This window comes from Bactrocera oleae, chromosome 2 (genome assembly GCF_042242935.1).
Source record: "Bactrocera oleae isolate idBacOlea1 chromosome 2, idBacOlea1, whole genome shotgun sequence".
NCBI lineage: Eukaryota > Metazoa > Arthropoda > Insecta > Diptera > Tephritidae > Bactrocera > Bactrocera oleae.
The window spans coordinates 44721359-44745251 of record NC_091536.1 but is presented as its reverse complement, the minus strand read 5'-3'; the positions used below and the strand labels follow the sequence as shown (position 1 = coordinate 44745251).

Sequence of the window (23893 nt, the reverse complement as noted above, 5' to 3'; positions counted from 1 at the left end):
AGAGCTTTTGGGGATTTGAGCTCTTTGGCAGTTGACGGCTTATTTCCTTGAGGGCAAGGAGAAGAGAGATTTATTATGTCATTTGGAGAAGAACAACTAAGTGTTACTTCATCGGAAGGACGTTTATGCTTAGGAGCAGGTTTGGAGGATTCGTGAGAATCATTCAGGCCTATAGTGCCTAAATTTTTCAGTGAGGGTTTCAAGATCTCGACCAATTTCTTTCAAGCCATTGCGTGTCTGCCAATAAACTTTTAATAGATCGATTTCAATAGATCTACAATTTAAACAGGACCAACGCAATCTCTTACAGTCGAGAATAGAATCTAAGATTCTACCTGCCAGTCCATGTAACACAAGCTTTTACAAAACGCAATCGTTCACATCCGAACAGAATAAACATACGTCATGCGAACTATGCACAAGAGGGTTTAAAAACGTAAAAGTTAACGAACGAAATAATTTTGTCAGATCAAAAATACTTTGTACAAATTGCTTGTCTCATGCGCTATGTAATATGTCCGAAAAAAGTTGAAAAACCGACACCTCTGTTTTTCATAATTATGTACATAATATTGTATATAACAATTCAAAAACAAAGTTAAGGGATCACTATACTCCCATTGTGATACAGTGACGCACATAGACAAATGTCGCACTTATCGCTTCTATATAAGCGCTCCTTATATGGGTGTTTTATGGAAATAAGTTGTAAAATTTTCAAATTCCACGTCAAAAAAGTAGCTTACAAATCTAACTATGACGAATTTACCATATTACTAACTCAAATGAAGCCGTTCTCAATTCGGGGCCAAACATTGTACTCTCGCAAGATCTCTCCGCAATTCACAGCCCTAATCCCCGAGTATGTTTTCTAATGAGCACCCATTCTGGCTAGGCGTGGGGTCGCTATCCTTACTAAGCCATAATAAATAAATTTAAAATAACTGCCAATTAAAATAATAAACACAAAAACGCATTTACCTTTACTAAAGTTGTTTACATCAAGCATCAATACCTATGGTACATCAAAATCCATATCGACTAAAACCAAATTCGCTTCTTACACTGAACATTCTGCGCGCTACTCTACCAGCATCAAGCCATAATACTGTCAACATTTACCGCCAATATGTGTAAAACTAGGCAAAATATTCGCCTTGGAGGCCCAGGATGTTTAAATGAGCTAAGCGTCAGTAACACCACCCTCTCCGGTAAAAACTGGCGCAATCTAATACAACACACCATACCTGAGAATATTTCTCACCAGCCGATGAAACCAAACCACACAAGACAACACAACGCACCAAAACACGGCACCCGTACAAGTAATAAAAAGGACGGGATCACCGCCCTCATGATCATTCGTTTATTGGACAGCTGATACAGCGATCCTACACATTCGTTATCGCCATACGAGCCTGAGCGCCAGATCAGCTGTACACATTCGCTTATATTTGTGATTACGGCAACAAACCTGCGCGCTACCTTTTTCGACGTATTCAACTCATTATATAAACTTTTCGATCACGACGGCGATCCGGCACGTCACTTCGTTTCATCCGGATACTGATTCGTCCTGTTGACTTCTCCATACATTTTTATACTCTCGCAACATGTTGCTACAGAGTATAATATTTTTGTTCACCTAACGGTTGTTTGTATCACCTAAAACTAATCGAGTTAGATATAGGGTTATATATATAAACGATCAGGATGAAGAGATGAGTTGAAATCCGGGTGACTGTCTGTCCGTCCGTCCGCCTGTGCAAGCTGTAACTTGGGTAAAAATTGAGATATCTTTATGAAACTTGGTACACATGGGTCTTGATACCGTAAGACGGTTGGTATTGCAGATGGGCGTAATCGGACCATCGAATCACGCCCACAAAACGCCATTAATCAAAAACAAATAAATTGTCATATCTAAGCTCCACAATAAGATACTAGACTGTTATTGGCACACAGGGTCGCATTAGGGAGGGACATCTGCGATTAAATTGTTTTTTTTTTAAAGTGGGCGTGGTTCCGCCCCTAATAAGTTTAACGTGCATATGTCCTAAACTGCTAAAGCTATAATAACAAAATTCACTGAGAACAAATGTTTTTAGCACCTCTATCTGCGGTGTTTATAAGGGTAAAATCAAGTGACAACCCCGCCCACTCCTCATATAACGGTACTGTTAAAAACTACTAAAAGCGCGATAAATCAAGCACTAAACACGCCAGAGTCATTAAATTTTAACACAGGGACGTATGAGCTGACTTTATAGAGCCGCGTTCGAAATTAGACAATGGCGTGGCACCGCCCACATTTAGCTGAAAACCCATATCTTCTTTGCATAACGTTCTTTTCATATTTCTACGTTTATTTCCCATATAACACCATTTTCAATTCCATCTAATTTTTTCACTTTCCACTATGCAAATCAAACAACAATGATTGTATCGAGGTATAACTTTGCGTGAATAATGCGTTTGAAATATGCCACCATGTGACCAAAAATTGTCTAAATCGAACCAAAACTATTCAAGTCCCTAGGTACTGAATTTGTTGACCCCACTGCCTATAGTTGCCTTTTTACCGAAAATATCGGTCAATGTGTAAGACATTTAATTGAAATTCATATAATAAAGTAAATAAATAAAACTCTCGATAATAGCATGCTTGTGTCAAAAAATGTGTGAAATCGATCCTCGAATTTCCCCAGCATACATGTACTACTTATGGTATAATCTTATAATAACTCAACGATTACCCTCCTCCCGCCCAACCGACGCGAGGGGCGCAATCCGCATACGTGCGGAATTAGCCGAGTCAGAAAAGGCAAGAGAGTTTTTTAAGTGTTGAGATCTAAAACTGCTCAGCTACAGAAACAAAAATTTCAACAGCCAAGATCTAAAGTTTCAATATAATAAATTGTTACATTTTCATTTATTAAGAGAAAACTATAAAGTCTTTTTAATTTTGAAAAGTGAGTCAGATAAGTCAAATGTGCTGGAATGAGAATTAAAATCATGACATATACGGCGGAATGGTTCGTTTAGTTCAAAATTTGATCTACAGGATTTTAGCAGTAAAGGTCTAAACTGCCTCGAAAGGCGAACCGGGATATTAAATTTAAATTCAGACAGGAGAAAAGAACTGCAAACAGTTCCATTCAAAAATTTCGCTATCAATATTATGCCAAGCATTTCTCTACGACTAGTGTATGGAGGTAGACTTACCCTAGAATCCCATCGGAAATGCGCTAAGGCGAAAAGTAAAAATTGTTTTTGAACCGACTCTAACTTGTCAGAATGGATTTGGTAGCTAGGGTTCCATACAACAGAGCCATATTCCAATATAGGTCTTACCAAAGTTGTATAAAGTGTTTTAGTAATATACGGATCTCTTAATTCTTTAGACCAACGTTTAACAAGACTGATGACAGCTTTTGCTTTCAAGACCATGGTATCAATATGAAGACTAAAATTAAGCTTAGGGTCCATATTAACTCCCAAATCAACATAGTTTAAAACTTGCTCTAGAATATGGTGTTTTATTACATAAGAAGATAGGTGCACAGATCTACGGGAAAAGCACATCATCTTACATTTATTGAGATTCAATGGCAAATCATTTCTATCACACCATGCAACAAATTGTTTAAGTCTGTTTGCAACAGACAACTTTCCTCAGTTGAAGTATATGATTTAAAAATCTTTACGTCGTCAGCGTATAATAATATTTTTGAGAATTCTATTACTGAAGAGATATCGTTAATAAACAACAAGAACAGAATCGGGCCAAGATGACTACCTTGTGGAACACCTGAAGAAACATTAATTGTATCTGAAGGTGTATCCTCAAATATCACTCGTTGTGTTCTATTATAAAGATAGGAAGATACTCATTGAAGGAATCTGGGCTAAAAGCCCAGCAGATCAAGGTTATGTATGAGAATCGAGATATTTACTTTATCGAAAGCTTTCCTAAAGTCTGTGTATATAACATCCGTATGCTTATGTTCCCTAAAACCCAATGATACATGGTTTACAAATTCAAGTAAGTTTGTTATAGTCGAATTCCCTGTACGAAATCCATGCTGAGATGAGGAAATTAACGGAGAAATCGAAAACGTTATATGGTCAGTGATGATAGCTTCAAAAAGTTTAGGTGTAACTGATAGTTTTGCGATACCTCTATAGTTTTAAATGTTGGATCTAAATCCACTTTTATGCAAAGGAATTATAAATGACTGTTTCCATATTGAAGGAAATATACCGTGTTTAAGAGAGGAATTAAATATCCTTTTCAAAGGCAAGTAAATATATTTGGCACTATTTTTTAGGAAGCATAAGGGTATCATGTCTGGGCCATAACTAAAAGATGGTTTTAACTTATTTAAATTAAGTAGGACGTCTTCTTCAGAAATAATTGGAGCGTTAATTAAAGTATTCGAACACAGCATTTGCTGATAAGAAAAAGTTTTGGAAGAATTATTACAGTAGTTTGACTTGAAAAATTCTGCAAACATATTGGTATATTGATGATTATTATCCCGTACATTGCCTGAGATTTCGACAGATATTTCCAAAGCAGGATGAAATGAGTCCTCTGGTAGAACAAGAGGATTACTCTGAATAACGGAACACTTTGAAGAGGTATCAACGTATACTAAATCTTAGCATTTACCAAATTTATTCGGAATCAAATTATTTTGGTTCAGACCCAACTCGGACATTTTTTCGAAAAACTCATTAAAACATGACCGATTGCAAATCGGCACGATATAGTCTTCGAAAGGTTTCCACGAAGCTCACGATAAATTGAAATCACCTAATACAATTATTGAATCTGCATTATTTGCCATCGAGGTAGCACTATTTATTAAAGAAGCATGCTGCATGTATACAGATAAGTCCGAATGGGGTGGTATATAAGGTAGGGTTAAATAAATAAAGCAACTATTAACGTAGACTCTAATACATTTAAATTCAAATGAGTCGGTCCCTGAAACAAGAATATTTTCAGATGGGATTGAGGAATGTACGGCAAATAGAACACCTTCACCGATTCTGTTTAGTCGATCACATCTAAAAATTTGAAATTCGCTGTTTAAAATCTCATTATCAAAAATGTGAGGTTTTAACCAAGTTTCTGTAAATCCAATTATATGGAAATTAAAATTGGAACTGTTCAAATACAAGTCGGTTAATTTTGTATTAAGACCTCTAACATTTTGATATTAATGCTTAGCGAATTTCTACCAAATAGTTTTTTATATCGATAGTTGCTTTTGGTAATTTAACAATGTTTTCCTCAGTTTGACTTTTAAGTTTAGGTTTAAATTCGCGTACAAAAGCCCCAGGTGGCCAGAATGAACTATCTAAGATCTTTTTGAATATTTCAAGAGATACGTCTATTTTAAACGATGATATACTTCTATCATAATTGAAGTTAAATTTAAGGATATTGATATCATCGATTTTTAAACGTGACGAAATGTAAGATTTAATGTCCTCCACCAAGGTATCTTTGGCAGTCTCGAAATAAATATAGACTTTTTAGGTGGAATAACTATTAAATTATTAACTGATGCTACTAAGTTCATAGGGGGAGCCTCTGGAACTGTGGGACATTTATTACTATTAGATAGAGCTTTTGGGGAATTGAGCTCTTTGGTAGTTGACGGCTTATCACCTTGAGGGCAAGAGAGATTTATTAGGTCATTGGGAGGAGACGTTCTTTTCTGAACAGAAGAATTAAGTGTTACTTCATCGGAAGGACGTTTACGCTTAGCAGCAGGTTTAGAGGATTCGTGAGAATCATTCAGGTACTTAAAAGATTTGAACAATTTTTCATAGTGCCTAAATTTTTCAGTGAGCGTTACAAGATCACGACCGATTTCTTTAAAGCCATTGCGTGTCTCCCTATAAACTTTAAATAGATCTACAATTTAAACAGGACCAACGCAATCCCTTACAGTCGAGAATATAATCTAAGATTCTACCTGTCAGTCCAGCACATTTAATATGGGCAAGCCCATCACAAAGCCAGCATGAAACGTAGCGATCTGACTCGCCTTTAATGTTACAATTGGGGAAGTTACAATACATAATAAACCACAAGAACGAAGATCAATTAAAAGAGTAAGTAGAACAAAATTTAATAGATATATAATAAATTAGTGTGTTAATAAAATATTAATAATAATAAATTCAATTAAGAACAAACGCAAAAATAATAGCAATTTTTTTTATCCAAGTTTAAAACCAAGACAGTTTGAAAAAGCAATATAGCGAGCAGTTTTAGAAGCACTGTAACAAATAAAAAGCTAAACGCAACACAGCTGTGAATAAAGAAGTAAATGAGATAAATAAAGAGAGAAAATATAATAAAATAAAACAAAATGAAACAAAAAGCTGACTCGGCACCAAAAATTCGAGAGTTTAAACTTTTTAATACTGCACAAAACTTAAGAACATTTAATACTTATCTTGCAACTCAGAGTTAAATCACTAAAAATTGTATTAACACGGTAAAAACATCAATTAAACTTGAAGAATTTTTTAAAATAAGAACACAAAAGTACACAGCCAAAAAATTACAGCTAAAGAGCTTAAAATGTTGCCACCTTATGGTATAATATATTTCGTTAATTTTATAATTTAATGAAATTAAATGGACAGTTTTTCTTAAAAATAATGTGGTTTATAGCTGCATATGACTAAGTTTATGGCCTTTTATATATATATATTTATTATATAAGTCAAGAAGATACCAAATTTGATTGTAATTTAATCATTATTTCATTTAATAATGCATATATAATTCTTTCTAAACATTTTTTAATATAGGATTTGAAGGAATTTCCTGGCCTTTTAATCTATCTCCAACATATTTATGTAAAAAATTAAAACCTCCGTTTGGCGAAATCGGTCCACGAATTTTCCTCACATATACTGCTTATGGTATAATTTTTTCCGTTAATTTGATAATTTAATTAATTTAAATTGACAGTTTTTCGTAGACCTTTGTTTAAACCTTATAACCCTAATATACTGATTTACGCTCCTTTGGTACAACAGCCACCTCATATACCCCACATATTAAATTTAACACCTTTGGTTTAGTTTATATCGCATACAGCATGTTTGAGTTAAATAGCTTCCTTTTGTTAAAGTTAACATTTCGAAGAAAAAAAATTGTATTGAAACTAAATAAATCTATGATTAATAACATAAGCTAATAAGTAATAATCGGATAATGAATGTTGAATTCTTTCGCAACATTTTTATACTTTTACAACATGTTGCAACAGAGTATAGTTTTGTTCACCAAACGATTGTTTGCATCAATATTAGTAGTGTATCGGTTTAAATGCTATTGTTTTTTATTTAAATTTTGGGATACATTTTAATATGAAGGTCATGAGGTGGACTGTAAATTAAAAGAAATTACATTTTTACCCAGCGCCGTTGGCTGCTTATGAAAGGTTTATATATTAAATTAGAAAGATAAAAAGCTACATACCTGCTCTACATATGTGTATACCCTTCATATCTAAGTTTTTGTTACTTAAGCTTTCATGGGCAGACCTTTCAAAATAGGTACCATAGATCCTCCTGTTTTAAAAAGCGTTAGACAAAAGCAATTTACGGAGTGGTTTTCCGAGCACTTAATTTCAATACAATGAAATAAACTACTAAATTCTAAAATATAAATATAACTAAATATTATGTACTATTTATTAGTGAATATCTAAGAAATATATAGGTATACAAAAGCATGTAAGCTGTGTGTACAAAAATATACCATTATAAAACTATTATGCTCTGTAGCAACATGTTGCAAGAGTATAATATATCAGTACACTGTGTTTGTAGTTTCAGGAACACTAGATTCTTGACCACCAAAGTGATGTATTCAAACTAATTTCAGTGTATTAGTTATATAGTGTTTAAACTATTGTTATATACAGTGACACGCAAAACCGCATTATATACAGTGGCGAGCAAACACATATACATATGTGCCTCAGTATACCATAGTACTTATACACCGAACAGGAAAGGAGTCAAAGCAAGGATTCAATTACACTGAAAGAGAGCAGCACCTTGGATCCAACTTTTCAGACCCGGACGATCGGAATTATATAAGTATTATATATAAGTATTTTATATTATATATTAAGCAATTTCTTATTTATTAATTATGCCTAGATTAAGTACAAAATCTGTATTACTAAGTCGTCTTCAGAATAGAAGACGTATGAGAGTTCTTCGTGCAAACTCTTTATATAGAGATAGTGAGCAGTCACAAGATACTGTAAGTCACGCTAATCGTAGATTAGATTCCGATGTACGTCTATCCGAACAAATTATCAATACAAATCAACATAGAACCAGGCGGGAAAGTCTCGATTTACAGTCTTTTGAACAAAATTAAAATACTGTTCAACATAGGGCAAGACCCAAGTCCGCTCTGAAGAGAAAAAAGAAATACTCGAGGTCATAGATCTCGGCGCAAAGACCCCGAGGAACGTTATGATAAGTAAAGCAGGAACACTAGGGATCATAGAGAATTTCGCGCAAGAAATCCTTAGTATATGAATTTAGGGCGCATTCGTGATCAAATGCAAAGATAACATGCAAAAAGAAATCCTGAAATAAGGAGAGAGGAGCGTAGTAGAGAAACACAACGCTTAGTAGGAGGGGTATGGGGAAAGAAATTTTGAATCAGTGACGTCTTAGACAAGGTCAAGTTCGCCTTCGTAGGATAACCTACTCAATAGGCAAATTGAAAACCAAAGGCAGTCCCAACGAATCAGATTAACGAGAGAAAATAATGTTATAGAAACTGATAATACTGGCAATTTAACAGATTTCAAAAACATTTATTTCCAAAATATAAATACGGCCCTACTGAAACATGTATTTGCTGCGACAGCTTATGGTTTTCACACCAAGTTCGCAAATTAAATTTCGAAAATATTGCGCAAGGTCACCCGAATGCTGCATCCGCCTTCTTTTTAATGCTTCCTTCAGAAGATGGAAATTACAATTTTTGTGCTACTTGCAAATAATGGAATACAATCATGATTACATGATCGATACCATACGCCCCGCAAAGATTATGGAAGCTTTGCAGTTCTTAGTGAATACCTCTCTGTATCGTGAGCACAATATACATATTAATGAAAACTGGATTTCAGAATTTAATAACCAAGAAGAAGTTCCGTTTGTTGCATCTGCAGACGATTCCCGATTGGTTCAATCTTTTCATGCGGCACAAACTTCTCATGATAATACCTCAGGTAATAATATTACCATAGGTCTTTTACCTTCAGAGCTAAATCCAGGCGGTCAAGAAACTCTTTTGGACAATATTCCTGTAGAAAACTTAGATTATAACCATTTAGTTATAGCGCCAGGTGAAGGACGAAGACCAATTGACATAATTCAAGATAATAATTCAGAAGAGTTGTCATTTGGAACAATATACGTTGGGCAGAAGCGTAAATGCTCTGAAACGTATAGCAAGATAATACGTTCTGAAATTCGCCGTTTTGACAGAAGAGCGTGTACCATTCCAAAGTTGTTCTATGATTACAAAAAATTAAAACTGCTACAAATTAAGAATAGTACATCAATTTGCCTTAGAAAGTTTTCAGGCCGCAACCGAGTTACGGCCCAAAATCTATTAAACGAAAACTTTGTTCAAAACTTGATTCAACACGATGATGGTTACAAAGTTTTGAAAGGCCACCTGCGCACTGGGAAGCTGAGAAGAAAAAGGCAATCGCTATGATTCGCCAATTTGGGATTCCAACCTTCTTTATCACTTTATCGGCAGCAGAATCTCCGTGTGTTGAGCTTTTGGTCATCTTCTCTAAAACTATCGCTTAATTCGGTCGGACGCTGTTACTTGTGCTAGATATTTTGACTACCGCTATCGACAAATTATTAAGCTTTTTAAAGAGAATGCCGGCATTTTTGGAGAGCATTTTGTCACAAATTTCTACTGGAGAGTGGAGTTTCAACAGAGAGATTCCCCGCATGTACATGGCATGTATTGGCTTAATAATGCTCCCAGGATCACCCTTCAAGATCCTCAGACTGTCAGTTTTTTTGACAATTATATTTCTACAGATGGTTCGGTTAGCCACTTAGAAAATTATTTGGGTTATCAAAAGCACAACCACAGTCGGTCTGGTACTAGGGAAATAAGAGGACAACTGTTTTGTCGTTTTGGTATACCATATCCACCAATACCTTCAACGCAAATACTGTTAAATCTTACAGAAACAAGTCAAAACTCAGAAAGACACAAGAAAACTTTTACAAAGTTCAAAACCTTTTAAATTCAAATATGACTACAGAAGACATTTCTAATTTAAGAGATTTTGAACATTTCCTGTCTGATATAGAATAAATATGTCTTTTGATGACTATTTGTTAGTCCTTAGATCAAGTTTAACAAAACCCAAAATTTTTCTAAAAAGAAAATTACAGAATCGTTTTATAAACGCTTATAATCCTCTGATTTTGGAACTCCATAGAGCAAATATGGATATCCAATATATACTCGATGCATATGCTTGCTGTTCATATATAACTAATTATATTAACAAGTCTAACAGGGAAGTTTCTAGGCTCTTAAATGAAGATATATCAGAGGTAAATGCTGGAAATTATACTGTTAAGCAAATACTTAAACATATAAGTCACAAATTTATATCAGGCACAGAAATATCTGCACAAGAAGCAGTATATTGCTGCATTGGGCTCCGTCTTTCGAAAGCAAATAATGCAGAAATATTTATACAAATATTTATATAAATACCTCTCAACCTGAGGAACGTGTTCGAATGGTAAAACCTACAGTGGAACTTTAGAACCTTCCTTCAGGTTCGACTGAAATATTCGTAGCCGGTAGTTTAGACCGTAATGGTCAAAGATCCGATCAGTAAGAAACTCTTTGTTTAGCTGATTTTGCATCTGGGTATAAATATTTCAAATCTAGTAGAAGAGCACAAGATAGTGATCATGAAGTAGAAGAGAGGGAAGACGATAATTTACTAGAAAGCGAGGTTGTCAAACTCTTAAAGACGGTAGCGGTTTTGTGAAAAAATGTACCAAACCTTGTATTATTCGGTATAGAAGGTTTAACACAGATTTGGCCAGAGTTGAGTATTTGGGGGAATGAACAGCAAGATCTCATTGAAAACGATAATGAGCAGACTTGCATAACACATCGTATTATAATTGAGGAAAATCAAAGAAACTATGATGTTTTTGAGCAAAGAGAACTTGAAAATGTTCTAGAAAGTCTTTATAATGAAATAGACTTGGACGAAGGTGCTCAAAATGAACTACCTATCGTTGAAACTGAGTTCAGAGTGTTGGCACTTCCAGAAATAAACCCAAGTATAAATTTGCTGGACTTGCATGGCGAAGATTCAACAGATAATGGCACTGAATCTGATTTCAATACTAGACTTATTAAGCTACCCCCTTTAATTCCAGTTGAGGAATTATTTTCTTTAGTTCAAAGTCTAAATACTAAGCAAAGAACCTATTTGACACATTTGATGCACCACCTAAAAACAAAATCCCATTTTATGAGTTCATTGGCGGCGGTGCAGGTGTAGGAAAGAGTCGTTTGATATCTGCAATATATCAAGCACTTAACCATCGCTACAGTTCTACACCTGGATCCAATCCAAGTTCCTTAAAAGTTCTTCTTTGCGCACCTACGGGTAAAGCAGCATTCGGAATAGGTGGAATGACCCTTCATTCAATATTCTCTTTACCTGTTAATCAGTTGAGTAGAGAGTTGAGGCCACTTAGCACTGACACAATTAATTCATTGTATTCCAGACTTATCGATTTAAAATTAATCATAATTGATGAAATATCGATGATAGGTGCTCGTATTTCTAGCTCTGTTGATGCGAGATTAAAACAAATTTTCAAAACAGACAGCCCCTTCGGTGGTATACCGATCATCGTGTTTGGTGATTTGAAGCAACTCTCACTTGTGGGAGATAGGTGGATATTCTCTTCTAATCTAATTCCCCTTTGTGGGAGTTATTTAAATACTTTGAAATAACAGAAATAATGAGACAACGGGAGGATCAGGCCTTTGCAATTGCATTTAACCATATGGCATCTGGTACTATGACCAATGAGGACATATCATTCATTGAAACTCGAGTAGTTAATTTCGAAGAAGTTCCCGATGATGGCATACATTTATTTTGGTCCAATGAAGAGACAAATAATTTCAATGCCCTTAAGCTCAGTCGAATCCCAACTGAAGCTATCCTTTCAACTGCAAAGGACTCAGTTAAAGGAATTAGTATAAGTGAAAAGGATAATATTTGGAAAGAGTTAAACCTTTCCAAACTTCTGAAACGCATCGACTGCCCTTGGAATTGACACTAAAAACCTCCGCAAAATATATGATTACAATGGATATAAACACGTGTGATGGCTTGGTTAATGGGGCAGCTGGACAACTTATACAAATTGATTTCCATTGTTCTTTTTCAACAATTCTGTGGATTAAATTTTTGGAATCTTCTGTTGGTTTGATAGCACGATCAAAAAAGCCTCATCCTCTAGAAAGTTCTTGGACACCAATTAAAAAAGTTTAAAAATCTTTTCAAGATAAAAGAAATGAACAAATTTCAATTGAAAGAAATATTTTTCCAGTTGTTCCGGCTGAGAGGATTCATAAAAGTCAGGGTGCCACATATAATAAAGTTGTAGTTCATACTCGACCTAGAATGCCTAGAGCTTCATTATATGTCGCTTGCAGTCGAGCTACTACTGCAGAAGGTCTATTCATCATAAGACATTTTATTCCTTCTAACAAATTTTCTGAATCGGATCCTGTATTTAAGGAACTGAGGGAATTTAACACAAATTAAGCTCTGACAACAAGTTTCAGTTTTATGAATTCCCGAACATCAAGACATCAAATGTTATTCCATAATATACAGAGTCTTCATGCTCACATTATTTATATAAAAAGCGACTGTTTGATGCTATCTTCAGATATTTTATGTTTTGTAGAAACTTGGAGTTATCCGTGCGAAAATTTTGATATACCAGGATTTACTCCAATTAACGAGCTGAGGATAGATAGCACGGAAACAAGCAACAGAAATAAATGGAGCATTATAATATATGCAAAGCATAGTATTGCTAGCTCTATATAACCAAAGGCTGTAAAGAAAATTTATTCAGGCCGCAAAGTTCTAGAAACGGTTTTGTTTAAATGATTCAGTATTAATATTCTGGTTCTATACAGAAATTCAGCTTTCTCTGTCAGACATTTAATTGTAGAACTTCAGGAAGTCCTTACTTCTGAGCTATGCAATCAAAATGTGCTAATTGTCTGAGATTTCAACATATTCAACTACACCTGCCGGTACACAAATTGATTGGGCATTTTCAAACATGGATTCTTCCCATGTTAATCCAATTACTTTTGAGACAGTACACAGCTATCATGACAATATTTGTGTCTCTATTTCCAACTAAAGTTTTCAGACCTATTGCAATAGTTCATCATTTTTTTTTTCAAATATATATTAAGAAATGGAATAGCAATTTTGACAGTAGTTTTTAAGACAATTTTAAGAAAAATATGTAAATAATCTAAATAAGAATATTTAAATTATATGTATAATTTGTTATTATATAAGACACTAGCTGACCCGGCAAACGTTGATCTGCCATATACGTTATTTTTTAAAAGTATTTGTGTGTTGGGGATGTAAATATAATTGAAAAAGGAATGAAGAGTTGTAGACGATTAAAGTTTTCTTTATTTATGTTAATAAGTTTACTTTATTTATGTTAATAAATTTTTCTTGATTAAAAATAAACAAAGATTAATTTCCCAACGAAATCGAGTAAACAATATTTTTGCTCAGTCCGTACTTAGCTAATAGAAACAAACTGGAGGGTTTGCTCACTCGAGAACATGTCACAAAGATTTGTCCGTGGGAAAAGCATATTGTATCCAAATCTTAGCCACAAACAGACAACGTTTGGACTTGTGACTTATTCATCATCATTGCGAATCTATATCTAGCAATTCTCTCTCTATATATCAGCAATTCCTCCATTGACAATATCTAACAGTTGTTATAAGAAGTTTCGGCAGATGAATCTTGAAGCATATGAACGCGCATGTTTACTGTCATATGTACTTTTTCAATATTACGCCATAGTCGCGATGATTTTAAGCTAGCGTTGATTTCATTTGCATACGTTGAACGTGGAATAACGGGAAGCATCTGTCAGCACCTGAAAGAAGTAAAGAGTTCCACCAAATAGTTTGTCGTTGTTTTTTCTTTGTTTTGTCTTTCAAAATTCTATCCAATGCCTCAAACGAAAGCTTGTGTGCCCTAGTGCATTTATCACAAATGATAATTTTACACTCTGGCCATGGACGATTGTTTTTTTTTTATTTCACACTGCATATTTGTTGTTTTAAATGTCTAATAGTAGCTTAATTGCTGAATGAGCTTCCCCGCCTACATCTTGCTGATGACAATGCAATGATTCTCTATAACAATCAATGCTTCATTGTACATTGCGTCACTGAATAATATCATTAGATTGTTGCACCTTGTACGTTGTCGATATAATCGGCCGTATTCCCGTTGTCGTTTTCGTTTTAAAACAATTGACCAAATACACTTTCGAATTTAACGTGTCACCCTTTTGCGGCCATTAGCGCCTAAACAGGGTGAGCTAAGATGGCGCCGACTATTTGATTCATGTAGCCGCACAGGTGCACGTTAATTAGAAACATCAATCTAAGATATAGGTTGAACAGGTGAGTGAACTCGCTTTGTCATTCATTTCACGATATGGTGCTGGCATTCCTAACCTGATTAATAAATTACCGCACATGAGGTAACACATATCTTCTATCAAGAGTAAAGCACGATTATGTATCTCCTCATTCGTGATTTCTGGAACTGTCACGAATTTGATGTAAAATATCTTCTGACATATTATCCTTGTACTTGTGCCACAGGTTACATGGGTTTGATGGAAAACATGTCGAAATTATAATAGCGAATAATGTCCGTATCTGACTTGGAGATGCAGAGATAATGGCTTCAGCGATTGTAGTATCCCAATGACTATCATTTTTTAATAAAAACCAGACAGTATTAGCTGGGTTATAAATACTTTTTTCTATGGGAGAGTGGAGTTCAGAATTAGCAAATATACTACATAGGTACCAATAGATAAAGTAAGTTATTCTTTAACTACATTCTATATAAGTACCAAAATAAATACCTTAAATGTCGGATTAAATCCTCGTTCTTCGATAATATCTGCCCCAAATGACGTCATCTGGAAACAACCATTGTATTTTTGAGTATTTGCAAGAAAGTGGCGTGATTCTTGTGTTTCGCCACAAAGCAATGAATACAATGGCTCAGGTGGCGGAGTCAAGAATGGCAATTTCACTTTACCATTAAGGCAGCATAATCAAGGCGTTTCTCCGGAAAACTTTAATGCACCACTCGCAAACTACGTCCATTTGCCCAATGCAAACGCTAGGATGCTGTAATCATTGCTGCAATCGTATTGAAACGTTGCTCGATTCAAATCAGCACTTGATAAATATATTGTTCTGCGTCGCAAATTATCTATTTGTTGACCTCTGTTGTTCGCTCGACGATTCTGCATTACCAACCGAGCTGTTTCACGGGCTGCTTCACTTTGTTCTCGTGATTGAGAAGCACGAAGTCGAGCCATACTATCGCGGCGCTGTTCACGTGCAATTTCTTGTTCTTCTTCAGTCCTTTCGTTTGCAGTATTTCGTATTCTTCTTGCATCACGGCTTTGTCGGGAAAGATTCGATCGTCTTGGTACCGGCATTATTAATTAAACTTCACTTCACTCAAACTCAAACTCAAATTTTCAACCATACCGAGTTTTATAGTTCACTTCACTGTTTATACGAATGAGCAATGGCACTATCATTATAATTGTTAATTTTTTATTTAATAGAAATAGTTTTATTATTGATTTCTTACAAATATCAAATTGTCATCCATACGTCATTACATAGCTGCCATTTGCGTTTTGTTATTCCAAGTCTGATTCTTTTTTGTTATACCACGTTTTATAGTGACTGACGTTTCATGTCAAGTCACACGGGAATGCTGTCGATCGAGATAAAAAGTATCCTATGTACTTCTCCTGGCTCTAAACTACCTCCCTGCCAAGGGCTTTTCAGCTAAATCGGTTCAGCCGTTCTTGAGTTATAAGTGGAGTAACTAACACGACTTTCTTTTATATATATAGATTATTGTATAAATATATGATAGAAATTAAATAGTATAAGGAGAAAAGAAATATAATTTGGATATATGTATAAGAATCTATATAAAAATTTATGTTTAATATTGTAAATATTATATACAAATTAATATAATAATATAATTTTTGAAGTTGTTAATATAATATTTATTATTTTAAAGCTAAACATTTAATATAATATTTATTATTTTTAAGCTAAACATGTAAAATAATATCGATAAAATAAATAAAAAATGTTATTGATTGCCAAAAAACGATTTATTTTCATACTCCTCAATACAGTAGTAATTAATTCTATATAAAATAAATTATAAACGTATACATTAAACAAAAGAACGATTGCTCTAATTATTAAAATATATAAAGAAATCTCAAACGAGTATACCATTTGACTATACGAGAGTATAAAATGTTCGGTTGCATCCGAACTTAGGCCTTCCTTACTTTTTATACTCTCGCAACCTGTTGCTACAGAGTATAATAGTTTTGTTCCCCTAACGATTGTTTGTATTGCCTATAGCTAATCGAGTTAGATATAGGGTTATATACATATATAAATGATCAGGATGAAGAGACGAGTTGAAATCCGGGTGACTGTCTGTCCGTCCATCCGTCTGTCCATCTGTGCAAGCAGTAAAAATTGAGATATCGTTATGAAACTTGGTACACATGTTTCTTGGTACCATAGGACGGTTGGTATTGCAGATCGGCGTATTCTGACTACTGCCACGCCCACAAAACGTCATTATTCAAAAACAAATAAATTGCTATAACTAAGCTCCACAACAAGATACAAGACTCTTATTTGGTATACGGGATCACATTAGGAGAGGGCATCTGCAGGTAAAAATATTTTTTTAAAGTGGGCGTGGTCCTGCTCCCTAACAGGTTTAATGTGCATATCTCCTATACCACTGAAGCTATAATAAAAAAAATTCACTGGGAACAAATGTGTTTAGCATTTCTATCGACGGTGTGAAAATGTGTAAAATCGGGTGACAACCACGCTCACTGCCTATATAACGGTACTGTTAAAAACTACTAAAAGCGCGATAAATCAAGCACTAAACAAGCCAGAGACATTAAATTTTTATCTCTGGGATGGTATGAGATGACTTTATAGGAACCACGTTCAAAATTAGTCAGTGAGCGTGGCACGGCCCCTTTTAGGTGAAAACCCATATCTTGGGATCTGCTTAACCGATTTCGGTACATAATATTCTTCTCATAAGAGAACAAGGCGTCAAGGTCCACAAAGAAATCTAAAACGAGTATACCATTTGACTTTGCGATAGTATAAAATGTTCGGTTACATCCGAACTTAGCCCTTCCTTACTTGTTACTTCTAAATTTCATTGTACAATTAAATGTAAAATAACATTAATTAGCTTTTTACATAAAATTCAATATAACAAATAACAAGTGTATTTTTTCATGCCATATTAAGTTCAATAGTCAATGCAATATTAAAATCCAATTTAAGTGGGACACCACAACGAAATCTCCCCCCTTTAAACATCCGCCATAACCAAAAGTCAAATACTTTCCTCTTTGGCAAAACTTTTCGACCCCGCAGGATGGCTTTCGCCAATAATGATTCAAGCAACAATTTTCATTCAAGAACTATGGTAAGATGGCACTGAATAGGATGAGCAAGTAAAACCCATACGTTTAACAAAGTGGGTTCAATCTATATACCATCTCGGAAATTCGAATTCCTCAATTGGTAAATTTCGAACCTCACTATAATATAGAATTACATGGCTTCTGTGATGCCTCTGAAAAGGCCTATTGTGCAAGAGGTTACGTACGCACTGAATATGATAACAAAATATCTTCATGTCTTTTGGTAGCCAAAGCCAAAGTTGCTAACCTGAAGATGCTAAGCGTGCCACGACTCGAACTGAATGGTGCTCTTCTGTTAGCAAAACTTGTTTCAGTTGTCCAAACCTATCTCAAATTAAGTAAACACAAAATGTAGCTTTGGTTAGACTCAGAAATTGTTTTAGCATGGTTAGAAAAACCACCATATACCTTATATATATAGACTTATGTATCTAACCGTATATCTCAAATATTAGACTTAGTTGGCCCAGCACAATGGCAACGTATTGCAAGTGCAGATAATCTAGCGGATCTAGGGACAAGAGGCTGTAGACCACTTCATCTCACAAGCACTACACTCGGGTGGAACGTCCTACGTGGTTAACAGAATCACAAGAAGTCTGAACAAAGTCTCCCGCTCGCAATGTAATAGCTCCCGAAATTCGAAGAATTGAAAATTTTCTTATCACTCCTGATGAAGATTATAAGTATATTACATCGATTTTCATCATTCTCAAAAGCACTAAGAGTAGTCGCTTACATGTTTTAATTTATCCAAAGACTCAAACAAAAGGTTAAAGGAATAACAAATGATCATTCCGTACAACTAATGCATTCCAACCTGCAACATGCCAAGGTCAGCCTTATTACATATACACAAACTCGCTATTTCATTCGGGAGAAAGCAAAGTTAGTCGAAAGACGACCTCTCGATAAGGGAAGCTCACTTCTCATTTTAAATTCTTTTTTGGACACTAAGGGATTAATCCGAGCACATGCTAGACTAGTGAATTCTAACGTTAGCTATAACGAACGATATCCCATTATTATTCCTGAGAAATCCCGTTTTACTTATTGATTTCTAATATATCCTTACCAACTTACATTACATGGAAAGCATCGCTTGATGTAACAAATGGTCCGACTAGAATTTTCTATAGGGGGCTAAAACCACAAATTAAAAGGACGATTTTTATGTGTAAACAATGACACCTGAACGCTGCAATTTTGCTCTTCCCTTTACCATTACTGGAGTTGATTTTGTTGGATCTTTTCAGATGAAGTCCTCTATGTTAAGGTCTTCCTCATTCAGAAAAGAGTATGTGGCTGTCTTTGTATGCTTCACGACAAAGGCTTTTCTCGTATCATTTGCACGCTTTGTCGGACGACGCGGATTTCCATCAAAAATTATGAGCGACAATGGGAAACACTTTATCGGAGCTCAAAGAGCCACAGAGAAAGAGTTTGTAAGATTTACTAAAGACGTCTGCCCAGAAATTGTTAAAAATATGCACAACAAATAATCGATTGGCAGTTTATAAATCCATGTTCTCCCTACATGGGCGGACTCTGGGATTCAGCTGTAAAAAGCTTTAAGTCCCATTTAAAGAAAACGGCAGGTAATCATAAATTCAATTATGAGGAATTTACCCCACTACTCGCTCGTATAGAAACCGTACTAAATTCACGATCTATCTCACCACTCTCATAAGATACTTCATCATGAATTCAGCGATTCATGGAAGGAAGATTACCTTAAAGATCTCCATTAGAGACATCGGTGGAAAACGATCCAGAAGGAACCAAATGCGGGAGAATGCATCATCATACATGATGAATGGCAACCTCCAACCGAATGGCGACTAAGACGCATTGAAAAGGTCCATCGAGATGGTCATATAAGAATAGTAGATGTAGGAACATAAACTGGAATACTAACTCAACCATTAGTTAAATTGTGTTTACTTCCGAACACCGAACATCGAAGATCCGATAACACAAACCCCGCGAAAACAAGCGCATAAATAAATTCAAAACCGACAATTAATTCGTTTAACTCGGAATACTACCGTTTTACAATAAGTATATGTAAATCTAACACTAACAAACGCGATTAAAAATTAACCACAACATATATATATATATATATATATTTTTTATTTTTTTTCAAACTAAAGAACAAATATCATAATTCAAATTATGAGACAAACCATATTTTAATATATATTCCTATTCCAATAGAAATGGTCGTAGAAGATATCCACAGCACTCTCAAGACTGTGAGGTCCGTAATTGCTGCGCCTAGGGCATCAGCTTTGCCTCTACGGTGCAGTCTATACCATCGACCACACATCCTGAAGAGGTGCACCATCTTCAAGAGCATAAAGCCCGCTCAACGCCAACAGATCGGCAGAGCCCACAACCACTGTATGACTTGCTTGGCAGATACTCACTCCACTTTTGACTGTGTAACCGACGAATCATGTCAATATTGCCAACGATTGCATCACACATTGTTTCATCGATTCCCTCGACGAGCAAATCCGTCGACAACGTAGACCAGTCCCCGGCACAGACAACACGGGGATCCCGTCTTGTTGCGGCCATCTCCACCACCCTATGGCCATCACAACCAGCGACAAATAGCAACCGGATTGAACCCCGTCGTGAGCACACTGCAATCGCCTAGGGGGGCCGGAATGTTCATGCGACTTCTGATCGCGCGATATTTTGCATCTCACCACACAACCCACCGTACAACATCATACAACACCACATACAACAAACCATATCACCCACCAACACAATTAACCAACCAGACTACGCACCCACACTTCAACCATCGTCTTTTTCACCACCCAAATGAACGAAAAGAATTAATCAGACCGGAATGGGTCTCTTTTCCGTTTGTCCGTGAAGTGTTTCCTCCAGTGCAAGGGGAAAATCAAAGAAGTGTATTTAAAATTAAACAAAATTTAAAATATTAAAGATAAATTGTATTTCAATTCTACTTGTTAACCGAATTTTGAAAGAATAAAAAAAGAATTAAAGAATAAAAGCTAAGTGACTAAATACTGAGTATTGTCGAGCTGTACATTTTTGCATGTTCCCTGGCGCTGGGCAAAACCGCAACAAAGATGTTCCACAAGTAATTGTAATTGTAGTAATGATTGAATATTTTTTAAAATTTTCAAATTAAAAAAAAACAAAATTCAATTGGTTTTTTGCTTCGGGGTCATAGTATGATGCCCGAGATTGTAATGAGGAAATGAATTGTAAAGATTTTCAAAATTGGAAGAATTCTAAAAAAAGGTAAATTAAACTTAAGCAAGTTTTGAATATCTACATTTAAAAAAAAACTTTATTAATTTTTCTAAAATATGGTAATAATTTTTTTTTTATAATTATTCAAACATTAAAAGAATTGATATAGCGCTGAAATATTATATAAAAACATTTTATACATTTCAATAAAAAAAAATTTAATGACCTAAAAAATCTTTGCATTAAAAACATATCCCAAATAAATATCTTGTAGTGTACCTAAAAAAAAGTGTTTTAAATGAATCCAATGAAGAATAATTCTTAAATGTAAAAATATCACTACTAATTCATTTGAAAAAACATAAAATTGCTATATACTTGTATTATATAACCAAAATTCTATAAATAGTTCAAATACATATGAAATTTAGAAGCAATGTTATAAGCCAAATTGGAAAAAAACGAAGAAAAAACTTCTGTAACATTTGTTTTTTGTATCATACGATAATTCCGGAAAAAGGAACTGATCTTTTTTCTTTTAAATTATAATAATATTTTGAATACTTAATAATTAGTACTTATATTGATTTAAGTGACTTCTTTACGTTTGTTCATTTTGATATGAATCTTACGCATATACATACACCATAAATACTTGGAATATTCCAAAATGCAACATAAAATATATATTTTTGAATGCATACTCGTACGACAATTCCGCAAATATCAACTGGTCTCCGCTATGTATAATATTGTAAGTAACAGAGTCGGCGAACTACCAAATATAAAATGGGGCGAACTAAGGTACAGGTGAAAGCAATATGGTATATACATTTTTCCCAGTAATAATATCTGTTTAGCTAAGTCAATATTTAATACATCAGCGTATCTACGAAGCCAAAAGTTCTTGTCCTGTAATACCTTCAAAATTTACAATGTACGAGTATGTAAATATATAAGTACAATTTAATTTCATTTTTGCACCATTTACACCATAAAATTAAAAATAAACTTATATTATAGCTTATGGTACTTACAGATATAGATATGGTAAGTTGTTTTTGTGAGTTACTTAAAAAGTCTCACAATTTCACATATGAATACAAACTTGGTATTTCTCTAGACATACATTTATTGCATTCATATACAAATATATATTTGTTTATGTGTGTATATTAACTGGTTCACATATCGGACTTATGAAAAAATATGTATATATAATTTTCTTCACAAAACAAACGATATTTAAATAGCTTTCATTATTTAATCACCATTTTTTGTATATATTACAATATTCACAAGTATTTCTATTAATTTAAACAATTAAGCATTATCTATTTTGTATTGGTAAATAGAAAATATTGCTACACTCTGTACACAGGATAGGTCGATTTAAAACTACACCATTAAAGCTTTTACTCAATATTTAACAAATGTTCGAACCTGTTTTATCGCCGTTCAACAGTAGACTGAAGCAACATACCTGTTTTAATTTTAAACTCTTTCTCACTCCATCACTCATTTGTTTGTATGAAAAATTAAATTACATTAAAAAGTGGAAGGTAGTTATTATACTTGGTTAGCAGAAAACGACAAACAAAAGCAATGAGTTCCACAATAATACAGCGACATCTGTCGCAAATAATATTAAAAATGGATACTAATTTAATGCATTATACCAGAGAACGTAAGTTCTCTGCTAGAACAAATCGATACAGATAAATAAAATTGGAGTGTCTGCTTGTAATAATATTAAAATATCCGTTTTTTACTAAATACTACATATCGATATACACATACTATACGATATACATATACTTACATATACTAAAATAAATATTTTTACAATTTTGGTCGGTCTCTCTCTCTGTTTGTTCCGGCCAATCTCTGAAAAGGCTGGATCGATTTTGATGGGATCTGACGTAATAGAGAGTAACTTAGATAACTTTTTTTTTATTATTAAATATTTAACAGTCACCGACATTCCTCCCTTTCGTACTTACTGCCCGTATCAAACCAAATTTGTCAAAAGTTATGCCCGTAGTTGCAACACAAAAAACAGTTGTTCTCTTTTGTTTTCGTTTCACCAATATTGCCATTGTTATATTTGTATACACGATTTTTCACACATTTAGGTTGGTTGTAGGCTAATAGAGTGGCGCAAATCATTGTATTGTGCCAAGGACGAAATGATGTGAGACTCTTTGAATCGAGAGAGAGCTGTCAAAACCCACATTTTTTATAACATTTTCCAATCATGCCACTGTCGAAAGAAAATGGATTGGGTATTATAAAAAAAATTTTGGGTATTTTGCATATCGATATTATTTTTAGGTGCTCTGTCCCCGAGTAGGCCTATATAACGCATATACATCCTTATATACGTGTATTTGTATTATAAAATTTTTAAAAAATCATATAACAAAAAAAAAATAGCATATAGTATGTAAATAAAAAAAACTATAACAAAGAAACAATACAAGTCATAATAAAAGATCATGGTTTTATGATGAACGTGTTATGTTTTCAATTCAATTAACAAATAAAATTTAGTTGCACGTTATTCAAAAGTATTTGTGTCGTTCCTTGAAATTTCGTTTCGCACTGCTTATGTTAGCTATTTTTAGCGGGTTTATTTCTGGCATCCTTTTTTGACATTAGCTGTTCGAAATTCCCT

At 34.3% G+C, this 23893-nt stretch overlaps 1 protein-coding gene across 4 annotated transcripts in view; it reads right to left on the bottom strand.

The window, feature by feature from the left end:
* Positions 1–23416, bottom strand: part of Cad96Ca (tyrosine kinase receptor Cad96Ca) — a 157662-nt gene extending 134246 nt beyond the window's left edge. Inside the window, exons 1-2 of one of the 4 annotated variants that reach the window (XM_070113077.1) lie at positions 23220–23416; positions 23039–23161 (exon numbers count right to left, since the gene is read on the bottom strand). The gene's annotated coding sequence lies outside the window, so the exon portion shown is untranslated. The other 3 variants (XM_070113076.1, XM_070113078.1, XM_070113075.1) reach the window with 3 other exon arrangements.
* Between the last annotated feature and the right edge of the window lie 477 nt (positions 23417–23893).